General features: G+C 46.7%; 1 protein-coding gene across 2 annotated transcripts in view; it reads right to left on the reverse strand.

The window, feature by feature from the left end:
* The window catches only part of EYA2 (EYA transcriptional coactivator and phosphatase 2), a 267,325-nt gene that overhangs the window by 187,134 nt on the left and 61,076 nt on the right, over positions 1–19,115 (reverse strand). The window contains exon 1 of one of the 2 annotated variants that reach the window (XM_047852864.1): positions 18,044–18,150. The exons of the other annotated variant lie outside the window; for it this stretch is intronic. The gene's annotated coding sequence lies outside the window, so the exon portion shown is untranslated. Of the gene's footprint in view, positions 1–18,043; positions 18,151–19,115 lie in introns of those variants that run through there. 2 annotated transcript variants of the gene reach the window in all.

Here is a 19,115-nt window from a genome sequence, read left to right on the forward strand (position 1 = left end):
GTGAGTTTCTGGGAACTGTCTATTCATATGTTTTATTCTTGCTCACTTTTCTATTGGGTTTTCTTTTCTTTTCTTTCCTTTTTTTTTTTTTAAGTTTATTTATTTATTTTGAGAGAGAGAGAGTGACAGAGCCTGAGCAGGAGAGAGGACAGAGAGAGAGAATCCCAAGCAGGCTCCACACTGCCAGTGCAGAGCCCGATGCAGGGCTTGACCCCACAAATTGTAAGATCATGACCTGAGCTGAGATCAAGAGTCGGATGCTAAACCAACTGAGCCACCCAGGTGCCCCTACTGGGTTTTCTTTTTGTCTTTTCTTGATGATTTGCTGGAGTGCCTTGTAGAGTCTATGTATTCGTTTATTGCTAGTGTTAGATGCTGTAAATTTCTTTTCTTACCCTTTCATTTGTCTGTTTTCTTTATTTACGGTGTCTTGCAGAACAAAAAATTTATATATTTGCCCAATAATTTATTTTTAGGTGTGAAAATTATTTCCGTAACTCTAGGATATTAAAATGTGTCTACATTTTAATTTGCCTGCATTTCTATTTTCACTTAGAATTTTAAAAGATGCTTCAATCTTTAATTCATCTGGAATCCTCCTTTTAATATGGTTTAGTCATCCAATCTTAAGTCATCTTAAGTCATCCAATAATCCTTTATGGGATCAAAGTGATTCACCTCTAGTATCATTGGCTGGCAGAAGAAAAGTAACTTGTCTTTTGGCGAAGGTCTTACCTTCCAGGGTTTCCACAATTTTTCACGTACAATGTTTAGCACTTAATAAAAATTATCAGCCACGCAAGGAGACGAGACAAAATGATCAGGAACCAAGACAAAAAACAAACCCACAATAAGATTCAGATATTGGAGCTGTCAAACTTGGGACTCCCTGACCACCTCGATAATATGATCAAGAAAAAAGGTTTAGGGGCGCCTGGGTGGCGCAGTCGATTAAGCGTCCGACTTCAGCCAGGTCACGATCTCGCGGTCCAGGAGTTCGAGCCCCGCGTCGGGCTCTGGGCTGATGGCTCGGAGCCTGGAGCCTGTTTCCGATTCTGTGTCTCCCTCTCTCTCTGCCCCTCCCCCGTTCATGCTCTGTCTCTCTCTGTCCCAAAAATAAATAAACGTTGAAAAAAAAATTAAAAAAAAAAAAAGAAAAAAGGTTTAAATGGAGAATGCTACTTTAGATCGAGTATTTTTAAAAATCCAAATGAAAATTTGAAAACCAAAAAGTACAGTAATTGAAATTCAGAGCTCAATACAGCAGTTGAACAACAGATTTGATGTAGCAAAAGAAAAGATTAATGGACTGGAAGATAAGTCAGTACATAAATCTCAGAAAGAGGGCCGGAAAGGAAAATAGATATAAAAGAAACATGGGACGTGGAGAAAAGGTCTAACATACATGTAATAGGGGCCACAGAACGCTAGAAGAGAGGGAACAAATCAGAAACAGTATTTAACAAGAAACTGACAGAAAGCCTTTCAAGCCTGATAAAGACATCAAGCCAATGCCATCAAGAAGTTCTGCAAATCCGAAGTAAAATAAACACAGAGGAAAGCACTCCAGGCGTATCACAGTCAAACTGTACACATGTGAGAATATATTCTCTTAAAAGCAGACAGAGAGTGAAGAAAAGACAAATGGTCTTTAAAGAAGGAATTGCGAGACTTCTCTGCAAGTAGGATGGGAACCAAAAAACAATGGAGGTTCGTCTGCTGATGCAGAATTCTAGGCCAGCAGGAAAGCCCTCAAAACGGAAGACGGGGCGCCTGGGTGGCACAGTCGGTTGGGCGTCTGACTTCAGCCAGGTCACGATCTCGCGGTCCATGAGTTCGAGCCCCACGTCGGGCTCTGGGCTGATGGCTCGGAGCCTGGAGCCTGTTTCCGATGCTGTGTCTCCCTCTCTCTCTCTGCCCCTCCCCCGTTCATGCTCTGTCTCTCTCTGTCCCAAAAATAAATTTAAAAAAAAAACGTTGAAAAAAAAAAAAAAATAAGAGTCAGACCTCAGGGGCACCTGGGTGGCGCAGTCGGTTAAGCATCCGACTTCAGCTCAGGTCACGATCTCGCGGTCCGTGAGTTCGAGCCCCGCGTCGGGCTCTGGGCTGATGGCTCGGAGCCTGGAGCCTGCTTCCGATTCTGTCTCCCTCTCTCTTTGCCCCTCCCCCGTTCATGCTCTGTCTCTCTCTGTCTCAAGAATAAATAAAGGTAAAAAAAAAAAAACATTGAAAAAAAAAACTGAAGACAAAAACTAAACAAACCCAAAATAAGATTTTTTGCCACTAGTGGATGCGCAATGAATGGTCTGGAAGCGCGAAAATTCAGCAAAGGGTGGAGAACAACACAAAAGGATAAATACGTAAGTTAGAGGGGGATAAATGAAGTTTGTATGTTCTAAGGACATTGCGTTTTTCTACAAGCGGTACAAGCCCTAATTTATAGTAAACTTTAAGATTTACAAAGGATGCATGTTACAATCTTTAGGGTAACTGCTCAGAATAATAATAAAAAATGTATACCAACAAGCTAATAGAGGAAAAATGGACTAATAAAAATACTTAACCCAAAAGAAAGGAAGAAAGTAGAGAAAAAGAAACAAAGAAGAGAAGGGATAGAAAAAAAAAAGAGATCTAAACTCCAATTTATCAGTAATTAAATACTTAATGTCCATTTCACTTACAGAATAAATACTCCCACTAAAAGACAAATATTACAAGACTGGATTATAGAACTGACTACCAGTTTTGGGGCACCAAGGTGGCTCAGCTGGTTAAACACCCGACTCTTTTAAAAAAATTTTTTTAATGTTTATTTATTTTTGAGAGAGAGAGAGACAGAGCATGAACAGGGGAGGGGCAGAGAGAGAGGGAGACACGGAATCGGAAGCAGGCTCCAGGCTCTGAGCCATCAGCCCAGAGCCCGACGTGGGGCTCGAACTCACGGACTCACGGACCGTGAGATCGTGACCTGGGCTGAAGTCGGACGCTTAACCGACTGAGCCACCCAGGCGCCCCCCGACTCTTGATTTCAGCTCTGGTTATGATTTCATGGTTCATGGGATCAAGCCCTCTGTTAGGCTCTGGGCTGAGAACACGGAGCCTGCTTGGGATTCTCTCTCTCCCTCTCTCTCTGCCCCTCCCCTGTTTGTGTGCACATGCATGCATGGGCTCTCTTTCTCTCAAAATAAATAACTAAACATTAAAAAAAATGAACTACAGGCTTATTACAAGATACCCGTTTTAAATATAAAAACACACAAAGACTCAGAGCAAAGAACTGTAAAAATTCACAGGAGGCAAACACCAGATAAAAGAAAGCTGACATAGTTTCAAATAGACTTGCAAATAAAAACCATTACTACAGATTTAGAGGAACACACTGTAATGATAAAAGAATGAAGATATAACAATCAGGAAGTTTGCCTTTCCCAAAACGAATTTGCAGGGTATTGACTCCAAAAGGGAATAAAGAGTCTAGGTCTTGGTTGGGTAATTTAAGATCTAAACTTCAAACTTACCTATAGCAATTCAAACACATCCTCCTTTGGAGGAAAATAAATAAATATCACTAACAAAGCCAAAGTAATAGGAATACCAGTGCTCACAAAGAAAACAGAACCCTGATTTAGGAACCTGACAATTATTCTTTCGTGCTGCCAGCGAGAGCTTAAGCTGCGATTTTACAGAAGCAAACAATTAACCACAAGTATAGCAGTTATGAGCAGTGCAGTGAAAAACACCCTTTCAAAAATTCTAATCCCAGCTCCCATTTCCCAAGCTCCTATCCCATGACAGGCAGTCTTCCCCATCACTTTCCCATTTACCTCCTGGAATTCTATCAGTCATCCTGGGAGACAGAACTGTCTGCCCCCTACTTCCCAAAAGGACAACTAAACATAGATTTAGGTATGAGCACAGCATAAAGCACCAAGGAAACATGATCAGTCCCGTTGGGTGAACTTACCCTGTTCTGCCACTAGAAGCTTTTAAAATTTCAGCACATGGTGAGTTTTGGATTTGGGTTTTATGGGTCATATTGTTTTCTTATTGAATTACACGCGAACGGGGGCGCCTGGGTGGCTCAGTCGGTTGAGCGGCTGTCTTCGGCTCAGGTCACGATCTCAAGGTTCGTGGGTTCGAGCCCCGCATCGGGCTCTGTGCTGACAGCTCAGAGCCTTGGAGCCTGCTTTGGATTCTGTGTCTCCCTCTCTCCCTGCCCCTCCCCCGCGCATGCTCGGTCTCTCTCAAAAATAAATTTGAAAAAAAGAAAACAAGAATTACGTGGGGACAGCAGAGGCGGGAGGCTGATCTCTTTTTGGTGTTTTGAGGCCTCTGAAGCTCTTAGCCTGGCCCTGATTATACTGTTCATTTTACACATTATAGTGCTCAGATAACAGAAATAAAAATAATTAACACTTGAAAAGCATTTAGTCCGGGGCCAAGAGCTCTTTGCCTATATCGCCTCATTTAATCCTATGAGGTGGGCAGAGATGAAGAGACAGGTTCAGAACCAGGATTCACAACCAGGGGGGCTGGCCCTGGGGTCTGTGCATTTTCTTTTAATTAATTAATTATCGGAGTACAGTTTACGTACAATGCCGTATTGGTTTCAGGTACACAACATAGTGATTTGACAATTCTACATGTTACTCAGCGCTCCCGAGGACAAATGTGGTCACCGTCTGTCACCATACGATATTACAATATTATGGACTATATTTCCTATTCTTTACTTTTCATCCCCGTGACTTATTTCTGTTACAACTGCAAGTGTGCATCTCTTAATCCCCTTTACCAATTTGCCCAGCCCCCCACCCACCTCCCCTCTGGCAGCCACATTTGTTCCCTGTATTTAAGATCTGTTTGTTTTGTTTTTTAGATTTTATGTGTACGTGAAATCAGATGTTATTGGTCTTTCTCTGTCCAAGTTATTTCCCTTAACGTAATACCCTCTAGGTCCGTCCATGGCAAGAATGGCAACATTTCATTCTTTTTTATGGTTGGGTGATACTCTATTGTGTATCTATTTCACATCTTCTTTATCTATTTCACATCTTCTTTATCCGTTCATCTGGTGTGAGGTGATATCTAACTGAATCTGAAGCACTGGATGGTATGAATACTTCAACAATATTAATTCTTCCAGTCCATGAGTATGGTATATCTTTCCATTGTGTCATCGTTAATTTCTTTCATCAATGTCTTATAGTCTTCAGAGTATAGGTCTTTCACCTCCTTTGCTAAATTTATTCCTAGGTATTTTATTCCTTTGGTGCAACTGTAAATGGGACTGTTTTTAAATTTTTTCTTTCTGCTACTTTGTTGTTCGTGTATAGAAACACAGCAGGTTTCTGCATATTAATTTTGTATCCCTCAACTTTACTGAATTCGTTGATGAGTTCTAATAGCTTTTTGGTGGACTCTCCTGGTTTTCTTCATGTACACTCTCGTGTCAACTGCAAAAGTAAAGTTTTACTTCTTTCTTCCAATTTGGACGCTTTTTAGTTCTTTTTCTTGTCTGACAGCTATGGCTAGGATTTCCAGTACAAAGCTGAATCAAAGTGGTGGTCATGGACATCCTTGTGTTGTTCCTGATCTTAGAGGAAAAGCTTTCAGTTTTTCACCACTGAACAAGATGTTAGCTGTGGGTTTTTCAATAAAGGCTGTGGTCTTTATTATGTTGAGGTATGTTCCCTACTCTGTTGAGAGTTTTGATCACGAGCAGATGTTGAATTTTGCCAAATGCTTTTCTTCTGCATCTACTGAGATGATTATATAGTTTTTATCCTTCCGTTTGTTAGTGTGACGTATCACATTGATTGATTTGTGAATACTGAACCCTTGCATCCCTAGATTAAATCCTGCTTGATTGTGACGAATGATACTTTTAACATACTCCTGAGTTTGAGTTGCTAATATTTTGTTGAGGATTTCTGCATCCATGTTCAACGAGGGACAGTTAAACTACAAGTAAAACTGGGTCAAAAACTGAACCCAAGGCCCAACCAACTCCAATATCTACAAAGTCACCTGGTCAGAGCTCTGGTTCTGTCATCGGCTACAGGGGTTCGAATCCCAGCTATGTGTCGTACCAGCTGTATGACCTTGGGCAAGTTATTTAACTTCTCTGAGCCTCATCCACAAGTATGGAGAAAATAATAGCACCTTCCCTGGCAGGTGACGTGCAGATTAAGTTAGAGAAGGCATCCACCCAGACAAAAGACACAGTTAGTTTCATTCCAGGGAGATACCAGGAACTGTCATGAGGGTCATCTCGAAACCACTGATTCAAAACCATCTGATTGATGGGCAGAGTTGAATTCTCTTGCAGTTTGTGGGGAGGCTTCCCTCACATTCTCCCCCTTCTCCCCTGCTCACGATGACCTGAAACAGGAGACCAGCTTATTCTCCTTGCAGGGGAGGGAAGAGAGAAATCAGACAGCCTTCACACAGCCCGGGGGAGGAGAAAGTCTTAGCTTCTCTTTCGTGAAGGCAGGAGAAGGAAGCAAAGGCATGGGATTCATTTAAAAAAAAAATCCACCCCCCCCCCCCTTTGCACTGTTGCAAAACCCCGATACCCCTGCTGCTTCGGAGCCAGGCCAAGAGGAGCAGGAAGAAAGAGGCATTCAAAAGCCCCCGCCCTCTGGCCTTCTCTGTGGCCTGCTGCTGCCAGCCGCTTGCCCCATTTGTTACCCTTGTCACCACCCCTGTCCCTGGGGACTGAGAAGCACTGGGGGAGCACGGGGCTGCTGGAAGGGCCCAAGAGATGACAGCTGGAGGGTGGGGGGTAGGGGCGACTTCAAAGGCTGTGAGGGATCAAAAGCAGATGGGGGGCCCCGGGCGGGTGGGTGGCTCACCTTTCCACCCCCCCCCCCCCGAGTGCCCCGACTACCTTGGCTGAGAACAGTGGACCTGCCTGCTGGCTGGAGAGGACAGATGGCCAGTCGGCCAAGGGGACTTCAGAGAGGGCCGATCCCCAGCATCTTTCAAGGGCTTAGAAATCCCAACCTGCCGACAGCAATCACAGGCTTCTGGATAGACAACAGCTGTGGCCCAAACCTGGATGTTTCTGGAGGTCTCCACCACCATTTGATTTCATTCCGAATCCATGTGCTGGTCGCCCACGCGGCTCTGCCCCAGTCTCCCCCATCTGGGGGGCCGGTGGGGGGGGGGGGCTGCACTGCTCATACCAGAAGCCCAGGACTGTCCCCGCTCCTCACTCGCCTTGAGCCCTCACATCCAATCCATCACTAGGTATCGTTAGGTTCCACCTTGGAAACATCCATGGAATGCACGGACTGCTCTCCGCCTCCACAGGCATCGCCGGCCCCAAGCCACCACCGTCTCTGCCCTGGACAGCCACCACCCACTCCGTGCCCGTCTCCCTGAGACCACCCTGGCCTCCCTCCAGTTTGTCCTCTGGGCAGCGGCCTCAGGGGGCTTCCGACAACACAAATCTGAACCTGCCTCCCTCACCACACCCTTGCTCACAACTTCTGGTTGTCTTCAGAATGTGGCCGATTTCTGAACACAGCCTTGATCCGGCTTCCCGGTGAGGGAGGTCTCCTTGCAGCACACTGGCCTTTCTCTCCCTCCACGCTCCCTCCTGTCACAAGGCCTTAGCACATGCTGTTCTCTCCGCCCGGAACACCATTCCCTCTCGCTCGCCCTTCAGAGGTCTCAGCTACCATGATCCCTGGAGGCTCCCTCGGGAGGACCCAGGCCCTATGGCAGCCTCCACAGGCCCGTGTCCCTCCCTACACATCAGTCATCCAATTTTGGGGTGGGTGCTGGGCTGTTACTTAACTTCCACCCGTCTTCCTTACCAGACTGTGTACTCACTCCCAGACGGCAAGGATTTTGTGTATTTTATCCACCATTACGTTCCCCAAATCTCCAGCAGGTCCTGGCCCTTGACAGCTGTTTAATAAACATTTCTTGTAGCGTGAACGAACTGCTGTATGAATAACTGTGTTCATCCAACCAGTATTAACTGAGTGGTTACTATTTGTGCCCAACACTGCCGGTCACTGCCACTGTCACTGCCCTGGACGCTGCCCTCATTTACGTTACCCGCCGGGCCCCTCTAGGCACTGAGTTTGAGACTCTGGGTTTACTCTTCTTTTCAGCATTAGGCCTACATATAGCAGGACGTGGTCAGAAGCACACGGGACGCTGGACGCTACCGCCCCCTAGTCCCTCCCAGAAGGGAGAAGTGGCCCCAAAGCTCCTGTCCCAACGACACAACGTGTTTGTGAACTCCACTTCTCAGGCTGTGAAGCTCCGCCCGGCTGTCATGCCCTTGGCGGTCCTGCTTGCCCAGCTTCACTGAGCTACAACGAACATACCGTATACGTTAAAGGTATACAACGAGATGATCTGATACATGCACACACTGCCACGCGATTCTGGCGGTGCTGCTTTGAGATTCAAAAGCAGGAGGAGAAAGCGGAACTATCCAGAGCCGAAGCATGGAAGAGGAGCTGGGGCAGGGCGGGAGCAGCGGGGTCCTGGCATTTTGACCTGGTGGGTCGTGTGGCAATAGCACGTCTTCTTTCTTTGGGGGAACTGCCTGCCTCTTCTGGACTCTCCATGGGGCTTGGGTGGGGATGACCCTACTCATAGGCCTTGAGCCTGGCAATTAGCACCTCTTCCCCTCAGGCTACAGTGACTGGCTCAGGGATGTTGGTCACATGAGCCAGTGGGGCCAATGAGAGGCCCAGGATGGGCTTCTGGAGAAGACATGCTCCTTCCCAAGGGACATGAGCCTTGGGAGGTGTCTACCTACAGCCAGTGGCAGTGCGGGTCCACAAACGACCTTTGAGTAGCACAGCCTGAGAAGACTGACCCCCATTCTGGGACACGCGCATCACATCCTCAGTGTTCCATGTGAGAGGCAGAATAGGAATAAACTGTAGGTTTAGTCGGTGAAGTTTGGGAGCTGCTGTCTGTGTGGCCAACTTCAACATCCATGGGGGAAGACCCCATGTGCTACCCTGGTGAGGGGACAACCCCCTCCTCCTGTCCACGTCTCCATCCCCCAGCCTGTCTCCCTTATACTGGGGAAGGTGTCACTTAAGAAAAGCTGCGGGGGCAAGGGTGAGGAGACCTGGGGAACCTTCTCCCCAAACAAGGCACTGTCAGTCTCCTTTGCAAAGTCTAGAGGGAAGGCAGATGAAGGAGGGCACAGTGGATGCTACATTCACTCACTGATTCTTTCTTTCACGGAGTCAGGCTGTCAATCATTCAGACCCAACAACTGACTAGACTGCACATCAAAAAAGAAAGGTGACTACTCATTCGGTGATTGATCTCACGTTGTTGGTGGTGGTGGTTTTTTTTGGAAGGCCAGGAGCTGTTCTAGGCACTGGGGATCCAGTGTTGAATCATACAAGTTCCCTGCTCTCACGGAGTCGACATTCTAGAGTGGGAATCTGCATCCCGTCTCAGATGGAACTCATCAATGGGTGGCCCCGGATGTCTGGCATATGGATAGCATAGTTGCGGAGATGTGTCTCCTCTTGCTGAGAAAGTAACTGTATTACCTTCTCTTTCATAAGATAAAAATTTAACTACCCAGGTAATATCTCAAAACATTTGTCAATACATTTTTTTTTTTTTATTAAAAAATTTTTTTTAACGTTTATTTATTTTTGAGACAGAGAGAGACAGAGCGTGAACAGGGGAGGGTCAAAGAGAGGGAGACACAGAATCTGAAACAGGCTCCAGGCTCTGAGCGGTCAGCACAGAGCCCGGCGCGGGGCTCGAACTCATGGACCGCGAGATCATGACCTGAGCCAAAGTCGGCCGCTTAACTGACTGAGCCACCCAGGTGCCCCTGTCAATACGTTTTTAAATTTCAGGTAAAATTAAAATTGCCTTTGGCCATGATCTCCCACCAAGACTATCCTCTTGTTCTAGTCATAAACACACACAAACACCCACACCCACGTATATCCTTAAAAACGCTCTTTTGTCAATGCCACAGATCTGTGCATCCTGTTCCAGGACTCACTTTAATAATAAAATAGCTTGATGTCCATTCAATGTCACCACGCAGAGATCTAACCTATTCTTTTTAACTGCAGCATACGATTCCCAGACAGGCCTACACCACAGTTATTCTGGCCAGAGTCCCCAGGTTTCCTGAGTTTTGTGATTGTGACTAAATGCCACGCTGCCTGGGACAGGCCTTCCTGGGGACACGTGCATGTAGTTCTCTGGGAGTGATACCCCGAAGCAAAACTGCTGAGTCTACCTTTAAAACTGTAAGGGACATCTGCAAACCGCCCCTCGGAGGGGCTCATCTAGTTCATGTTCCCAATGGCCACGTCTCATTTTCACACCTTGCAGGGTTTCTACTCCCTGGTCTAAAAGCTTTTTGCCCAAAACTCTCTTGGGAAGACATCCGCCATTTCACAAACGTGTCCGACCAGCACCATCGTCCAGCCCAGCAGGTGAAGTTCTAGGGACCCGTGCGTCACAAAGGAAAACCAGCCTGGGTCTGGAATCTCAGTCCCAGGAAATGCTCTCTCACCCATGCTCGATCAAGTCTCAATCTTTTGAACGCGGTGCAGAATAAAAATGGGTGATGGGGGGGGCGCCTGGGTGGCGCAGTCGGTTAAGCGTCCGACTTCAGCCAGGTCACGATCTCGCGGTCCGGGAGTTCGAGCCCCGCGTCGGGCTCTGGGCTGATGGCTCAGAGCCTGGAGCCTGTTTCCGATTCTGTGTCTCCCTCTCTCTCTGCCCCTCCCCCGTTCATGCTCTGTCTCTCTCTGTCCCCAAAAAAATAAATAAACGTTGAAAAAAAAAAATTTAAAAAAAAAAAAAAATGGGTGATGGGATAGTTTTACTATGCTTCCCTCATTCCTGACAGTGTGTGAAAACAAGGGGCCGTTGTTTTGGGAATTGGTTTTTTGGGGTTTTTTTTTTTTGTTTTTTTGGTTTTTTTTAGCTTTTTATTTTGAGATCATTATAGATTTACAAGAAGTTGCCAAAAATAGTACAGAGAGGTCCTGGGTACCCTTCACTCAATCTTCCCCAAGTGATTACATCTTACCTAACTATTAGTACGATATCAAATATAGGAAATTGACATTGGTGCTGTGTATGTGTGTGTGCGCACCTCGGTGTCACTTTCTCACACATGTAGATGCACGTAACCACCACAGCAACGAAGACAGTGGACTATTCCATCACCACAAAGATCTCAACTTGTGCCTTCGCAGGCATGCCTGCCCCCATCTCCTGGACCCCCAGGCACCCCTACCCCCTGGCAACCACTAATCCGTTTTCCATCTCTGAAATGTCCTTTTGAGAATGTTATAAATGGAAGCATACGTTGTATGACTTCTTGAGATTGGCTTTTTGGTTTGCTTGTGTGTTAACATGACTCAAGTTCAGATGACTGCGTTTTATAACGCGTTTTCCAATATTTACTAGGCCCACAAGGGACAACCTTCAAAAAAGCACCCAATGTGCGGTGACAGACGGAGACAGGACCACACACGTTCTGCAGATTTGGGGTTGGGTTCAGCAAAGCCCTCGAGCAAAATGCAAAACTTTATAGAATATTTCTCATGCGGAGCCATTAAAAAAAAAAAAAAAAAAAAAAAAAAAAAAAAGCCCCAACCCACAACCAACAAAACAAGGCACAGAGTAAAATACCATAGACTCTCACTGTAAGAGAAGTCCTGCCCTTGCCTGTGATGGCTGGAGAATGTCAAGTCCCTGGAGGCCACAGGGAGCCCTGGGGCCCCCCACCGAGAGCCAGGCAGCAGGCGAGGGGCAGAATTCTCTCAGCCGCGAAGACCTTTTGCTTTGAGGGTACGGTCCTTGCCTCCTCATTAGATACCACATCGCTGTTCCTCTCCCTCTGTTCACCCAGTCACAGGACATCGCAATGCAGGACCCATTATAGAGCTTGCACAGACTCCTTTTGCTCTACAGAGGAGGGCGTTTTAATTTGAGTGAAGGGGATGGGGCGCCCGGGGGGCTCGGTCGGTTGAGCGTCCGACTGCGGCTCGGGTCGTGATCTCGCCGTTCGTGGGTTCGAGCCCCGCATCGGGCTCCGTGCCGACGGCTCGGAGCCTGGAGCCTGCTTCCGATTCTGTGTCTCCCTCTCTCTCTCTGCCCCTCCCCCGCTCACGTTCTGTGTCTCTCTCTCTCTCTCAAAAATAAACAAACATTAACAGAAAGGTAAAAACACTGGAGAAAGGATAAGAGACACTGGATACTAGGAACCGAATGTTAGAATATTTTCATTTTACCCAAATCCTTATTTGTGCCCGCAAGAAGCTGAAATATAGTAACAGTTCACATGCTTTCTAAAAGCCAGGCACTGTTTTGAGGGCTTTTTGTGTTTGAGCTCCCTTAACTTCCCCAATAACCCTGGTGAGATTGGCTGAACGAAGATCCCATTTCACAGATGAGAAGAGCAAAAACAGACGTTTAAGTCACTTGCCTGAAATCAACAGTAAGAGGCAGCGACAGGCTTAAAACCAGGAAGTCTGACTCTGAATGTTCTGTTCTCCTGCCATCTGCCACGGAGAGCAGCAGATGTCTTAACATTAATCTTTCCTAATGACTGATCTCTAATTACATCGTCACCCTGAAAGGGAATGGGCTGCGCACTGATTTATAAGTTTTTTTTTAACGTTTTTCTTCTTGTTTTGAGGCTGGCTCAATTTTATGCATTTTCATAGAGTGAGGTTTCTTTTCTCCTTTTTTGGTGAGATGGTTTCATGGTGAGGGTGAGGCGGCTTTTTTTTTTTTTTTAAATGAAAAATCTCAAACATATGTAAAAGCAGACAGAATAGTAAAATAAATCACTGAGCACCTACCAGATTCAACGATTTTCGAGATTCTACCACACATGTCTCTTCTAAGGTTTTGGATTTGTTTATTTTTCTCTTCGGTGACACCGTTAAAGCAAATTTGAACTTGAAGCCGCTTCTCTCTGCCATACTTGGTTAAAGCATTTGGACACTCTCTATGATCACATCTAACAAAATGCACAATAATTCTTTGTGCCCTCTTGAACGCAGTTCGTACCCAATCTCCCCAGTGGTCCCCAAATGCCCTTTTAAGGCCGGTTTACAAGATCTGGGATCTAGGGTGGCGGGACAGGCGAACTAGGTCAAGGGGAGTCCAAGATACAAACTTCGGTTACAACATAAATGAGTCACGGAGATGAAAAGGATAGCATTTCCACCGACACGTTGGAAACACTAGGTTAGTTGTCTTGTAGAGTATCTCACGTTCTGGAGTTTTCTGTTCGCTTCCTCGTGGTGCTGTTCACTTCTTTCTCTTTCGACCACATTTTCCGCAGGTTCTCTTTAACAGAGGATTAGGGTCACGTTAACGAGGGAGCAGTAATGCTTCAGAGTGGGGCTGAATTCTCTCCGCGGCATCACACCGGAAGGGCATGAGGTCGAGGGTCTCCTTTCTACTAACACTAATAGAGGCCAGCGGGCCTGCCTCTGTCATCACGAAGTTCCCCACAAACCTCTGATCTAATGGCTTCATCCAATAATGCTCGTGGCCGGAACCAATGATTTCGTTAGAGATTTAGAGATGTTTAAAAATGTATTTTTTAAAGAGAAGAAAGAAGAACATTACGATGATGTTACTAGATTTGTTTAGCGTCTTTGTTCTTGCAAGTGGCCGTCACAAACCTTTCTTCACTGCTCTCCCCCAACCAGCCCATGAGGTGGGTGAAGCCAGCGGGAACCTGGAACAGCAGTGGCAAAGCAGGCTGTTGTCCAGGTGCTTGGGTTCGAATCCCGGCTCTGCTGGTGGTCTGGGATCCTGCTTGGTTTCCCGGCCTCAATTTTCTCGCCTGTCAAGTGGGGGTACAAATGGTCCCCACTGCTTAGGGTTTTTTGAGGATGAATGACTTTCTACTTGTGAAGCTCTCAGAACAGAAGAGGAAACCGAGTGAACTCTTATCTCCACCCTTACCCGCGAGGACGGCGTCAACAAATTAAATAAATGGCCTCAGTCCCACAGCTAATGACGGTCACAAGGCATAAATCTCGTTCCGCCACATTACACGGTCTCCATGGGCTGTTTTCCCACATTGTGAAAATAATTGCCAATAATTAGGAAAACACCTTTCGGCCATAATGGCTCAGAGAGCTACCTACACGGCTAACCCGAGGCCCCACACCTTGTGGGCCCACGACACCCCTCCCAGTGCACCTTCTGGAAGTTCTGCCCTGACTCCGTCCTGCAGGGACGCTCCCCCTTTTGCTAATACTCAGACCTAGCGGGTTGGTTCCCACTTCATGGCTTTGCACATGCTGTTCCTTCTGCCACAAATGCTCTTCCCCACATCTCTTTCTGACTCGTTTCCTCGCTTCATTTCGGTGTTTTCTCTCTCAAGTGTTGCCTCCTCAGAGATGCTCTCCCTGATCACACTATCAAATTCATTCCTTCATCTTTCCAACCTCTCCACCCACCCCGCCCCCCACCTTCTATCCTCTGACCCTGCTGTATTTGTCTTTATAATTCTGATCACTCTCTTAAAACACGCTGTGTATGTATTTGTTCACCTTCTCAGGGAGGGGGACTTTGTCTTCTTCGCTGCCGCATCCTTAGCATTTTAGTACAGTAATCGCTGTGGGCACTAAGCAGTCAGCAATAAGGAGCAGTGAAATGAATACTCATTAAGTGCCCTCCAGCCTCACAGCGTCCTACGCAAGGACTGTGCGTGCGTCATTTAGCAACAGCATTTCTTATAAGGAATTCTTTTTACAAAAGAAAAAGGAATATATGTTCACGGTAAAAGAGCTGAATAGACATATAATATAGAAAGACAGAGGGGCGCCTGGGTGGCTCAGTAGGTGGAGCGTCTGATTCCTGATTTCCACTGAGGTCACGATCCCAGGGTTGTGGGATCGAGCCCTGCGTTGGGCTCCACGCTTAGCACAGAGCCTGCTTAAAATTCTCTTTCTCTCTCCCACTGCCCCTCTCCCCCGCTCATGCTCTCTCTCTCTTTAAAAAAAAAAAAAAGAGGGGCGCCTGGGTGGCGCAGTCGGTTAAGGGTCCGACTTCAGCCAGGTCACGATCTCGCGGTCCGGGGGTTCGAGCCCCGCGTCGGGCTCTGGGCTGACGGCTCAGAGCCTGGAGCCTGTTTCCGATTCTGTGTCTCCCTCTCTCTCTGCCCCTCCCCCGTTCATGCTCTGTCTCTCTCTGTCCCCAAAATAAATGAACGTTGAAAAAAAAAATTAAAAAAAAAAAGTCTCCTCCACTGGTCTGTGCTAACCTTCGTTCACAGTTTGAGGTACGCAGTGGCAGAGTTTCTCAGGTCGTCTCCAGTATTCCTTCTCTCCCCCCTTCTTATACAGTGAAAGAATTCCTGATTCTTAGAAGGGCATGCAGCCACCGAGAATGTCCCAGCCCCCTTTGCAGTTAGGTTGTGACCACGTGACTAAGTTACGGTCAGCGGGATGGAATCAGAAGTGATGTATTCAACATGCAGGTCGTGTCCTTAAAGGAATCCAGGGGACCTTACCCTTTCCCCCTTTCCTACTGGCGGGAACGCAATGTGACAGAGAGCCATCTTGGGCCATGCGGAAAAGGGCAGCACTCTCAGGGTGACGTAACGGGATGGAAGGAATATGGGCCACTGCTGACCTTGCAGAGCAGAGCTGCTGTGTCAGCCCAGGCTTTTGTATGAGAGAAAAATGAACTTCTACACTGTTTATGCCATTATGACTTCAGCTATCCGTCACAAGCAGCTAAATCTATGTCTGTATCAGTCAATCAATCAATCAATCAATCATCTCCTATCTGATTTTCTTCAACGCATTTGTGTGTGTGTGTGTGTGTGTGCGTGTGTGTGTAGCAAGTTCATATTATGAATTCTAAACATACACAAAAATACCCATACTCCTCCAACGAATCTCTTCTGCCCATCACGCAGTTCCAACAACTCCAACTCATGGCCAATCCTGTCCAATTTCTACCCCACCTACTTGTCCCCTCACAGTACTTGGAAGCAGATCCCAGCCATAATACACCTTCATTTGTAAATATTTCAGTACGCACGTGTCAAAAAAAAAAAAAGACTTTTTGAAAACGTAGCCACAATACCATTACCATGCCTACAAAATTCCTTAATATTACCAAAAGCAGATATTAATTTATTTCAAAACGTTGTTGTGTATTTGTTTTCCCATTTAAAAATACACCATGGAGGGGCATCTTGGGGGCTCAGTCGGTTGAGCGTCCGGCTCTTGGTTTTGGCTCGGGTCATGGGATCGAGCCCCATGTCAGGCTCTGCACTGAGCATGGGACCTGCTTAAGATTTTCTCTTTCTCTCTCTCTCTTTCTCTCTCCCTCTGCCCCTCTCCCCTGCTCCCACTGTCTCTTTCTCTCTCTCTCTAAAATAAAAAAATAATCATAAGAAAATAAAAAGATACACCATGGACAACTTTCCAATCAGTACACATAAAGCCACCTAATTCTTTTTAACATCGGAACAGCATTCCATGGAAATAACGTACCAAAGTTTATTTAACCATTTCCCAAGTGACGGACATTCAGGTTATTGACAGATTTCGTTTTTGTTGTTTTGCTTTGTTTTGTGATTTGAACCAATGGTGCAACGAACATCTGTCTCAGGATTTCTCAGCTTTGGCATTCTTTTTTAAAAAAAATTTTTTTTTCAACGCTTTTTATTTATTTTTGGGACAGAGAGAGACAGAGCATGAACGGGGGAGGGGCAGAGAGAGAGGGGACACAGAATCGGAAACTGGCTCCAGGCTCTGAGCCATCAGCCCAGAGCCCGACGCAGGGCTCGAACTCCCGGACCGCGAGATCGTGACCTGGCTGAAGTCGGACGCTTAACCGACTGCGCCACCCAGGCGCCCCTCAGCTTTGGCATTCTTGAGATTTGGGGGCTGGATGCTTCTTTTCTGTGCGGGGCTGCCCTGTGGATTGGGGGCTGGTTCACAGCATCCCTGGCCCCTCTCCTCACTAGGTAACAGTAGCATACCTCTCCCCAGCTGTAACAAGTTAAAATGTCCTCAGACATTGACAAATGTCCCCTGGGGTCAGAACCGCCGTGGTCAAGGACCTCTCCTCTAAAGACTTACATACACACTTACACAAGTAGAAAGTTTATTTCTACAGTGGGGGCCAGTAAAGAAATGGAAACCAAACAGTTTTCAAAATGGTGGCCCTCGAGAAAGCTATCAGCTGACACCCACTCCGGGTGGGAGTAAGTACTTTAGCTGAGTTTCGGTCAAGCTCACCGTGACAGTCTGAGAACTGGCTCTTCACAGAGAACTGCAGTTGGTGCCTGCAAATTTATCATGTCAACCTGAGACCCCTCGAGTTGATCTGTTTTTTAACATCGTGCCTTAAATCAGCAAATCTGATGAAGACCATGAGACACATTTTATAAAACTAGCTTAGAGACGGGAACAATATCCTACCTTTTATGGACCAGCATCCAATCAGCTGTAGGGTTAAGTTTCCGGGAACAGGTATGAGTCTCCCCATCTCCTTCTCTCTTGCGCTTAATAATAAATTGGATTATAATGGGGCTTGTACAAAAAAGGGGGAGGGACTTCCAAGTTCTAATTGAAGCCTGAACTCAACAGGCTTAAGCACACACCCTCTGCTGAGATCTACCTATGGCCAGATTTAATATCCAGCCAGAACCTTCTGGGAAAAATATTAAACCTTACAAGGGCGCGTCGCGGGGCTAACACAGACCAAGGGGATTACTAAAACAGGTTCGAGGCTCCGAGTTAGGCTGGCCCAGCTGACAGAAGTGCTAAAGAATCCTCAGGATCTGTAATTTCTGGTGTTTGGAAAAACACAGTCGTAGCATAAATAAAGTAAAAAAAAAAAAAAAACAACAAAACCCACACAACCCAGTAAAAAAACAAAAAAAAAAGTAAAAAAAAAAATAGTAGAAACAAATACAAAGAGAAGAAAGAATGAGAGAAACCTTCAGAGAGAACTAAAAATTATTTTACAGAGATTCACAAAACTTATCCATTCAATAAGCACTATGAGGAGCACCTACTATGTGCCAGGTACTCATGTAATTTCTGGGAATCCAGTGAGGGGCAAGTCTGATGGCACCCCCCACTCGCAGAGCCAACATCCTAGTAGATTTCACCGTGGATCATGGAATTCACTCATGCTGGGAAAATCCAGTTAGCAATTCCTGTTAGCTGAAGACAGACAAGACAGAGGTACGTCTGAGCAAATCTTCACATTATCAAAGGGCTCACTATGCACCAAGCACTATATCTACATATATTGGTTCATCTAATCCTCAAAATAACCCATGAGATAAGTCACATTGTGCCCCACCACACCCATTTCACAGAAGAGAAAACCGAGGACCTGGGATTAAACAACCTGCGCAGGTGGCTGGCGTTGACACATCTTTTAGAGCAGAGGTTCTTGGGGGGGGGAGGGGGGGGGCAATTTTGTCCCCCGGGGGGTCACTTGGCAATATCCAGAGACATTTTTGGTTGTCGCAATTGGGTAAAGTGCCACTGACGTCTAGGGAGCGGAGGTCAGGGATGTTGTCAACCTTCCTATGGTGCAAAGAACTGCCCCACAGCAAAGAGTCATCTGCCTCGAAACGTCCAAACTACCAAGGCTGAGAAACCCTGTTTTAGATGTTCTGGGAGAGGAGGGAGGGGGGAACCTTTCCAAAGCAGCGCATTTAAAAACGGAGGCAGTACAGCATGGGGGCGAAAAACAGCCAGAAAGCCTGGCTGTGAGTCTGGCTCACCCGAGCCATGGGGGCCGAGAGAGGTGCCCAGAGGGTGACGGGAGATACAGCACTCTGGCACATTCTCCCCGATGCACTAGACGGCCGGTGACAGAGGCCTCCGAGGGCCAACAATGTCAAGGGCCACCCCTCGCCCCCTCCCCCTTTATTCTCTTACCACCTTTAGGATTATGCGTAAAGGTGACAACGTCCCTGCCTCCAGGAAGCCTGCTCTGACCACCACCGCTGCCGCCACTCTCCCTTCCTGGATTAGTCTTCACTCTTTACTCATGGCATCCGTGACCACTGCAATTCATAATCAGCTGATTTTGGGGGCGCCTGGGTCTCTCAGTGGGTTCAGCGTCCGACT

This window comes from Prionailurus viverrinus, chromosome A3, assembly GCF_022837055.1.
Source record: "Prionailurus viverrinus isolate Anna chromosome A3, UM_Priviv_1.0, whole genome shotgun sequence".
NCBI lineage: Eukaryota > Metazoa > Chordata > Mammalia > Carnivora > Felidae > Prionailurus > Prionailurus viverrinus.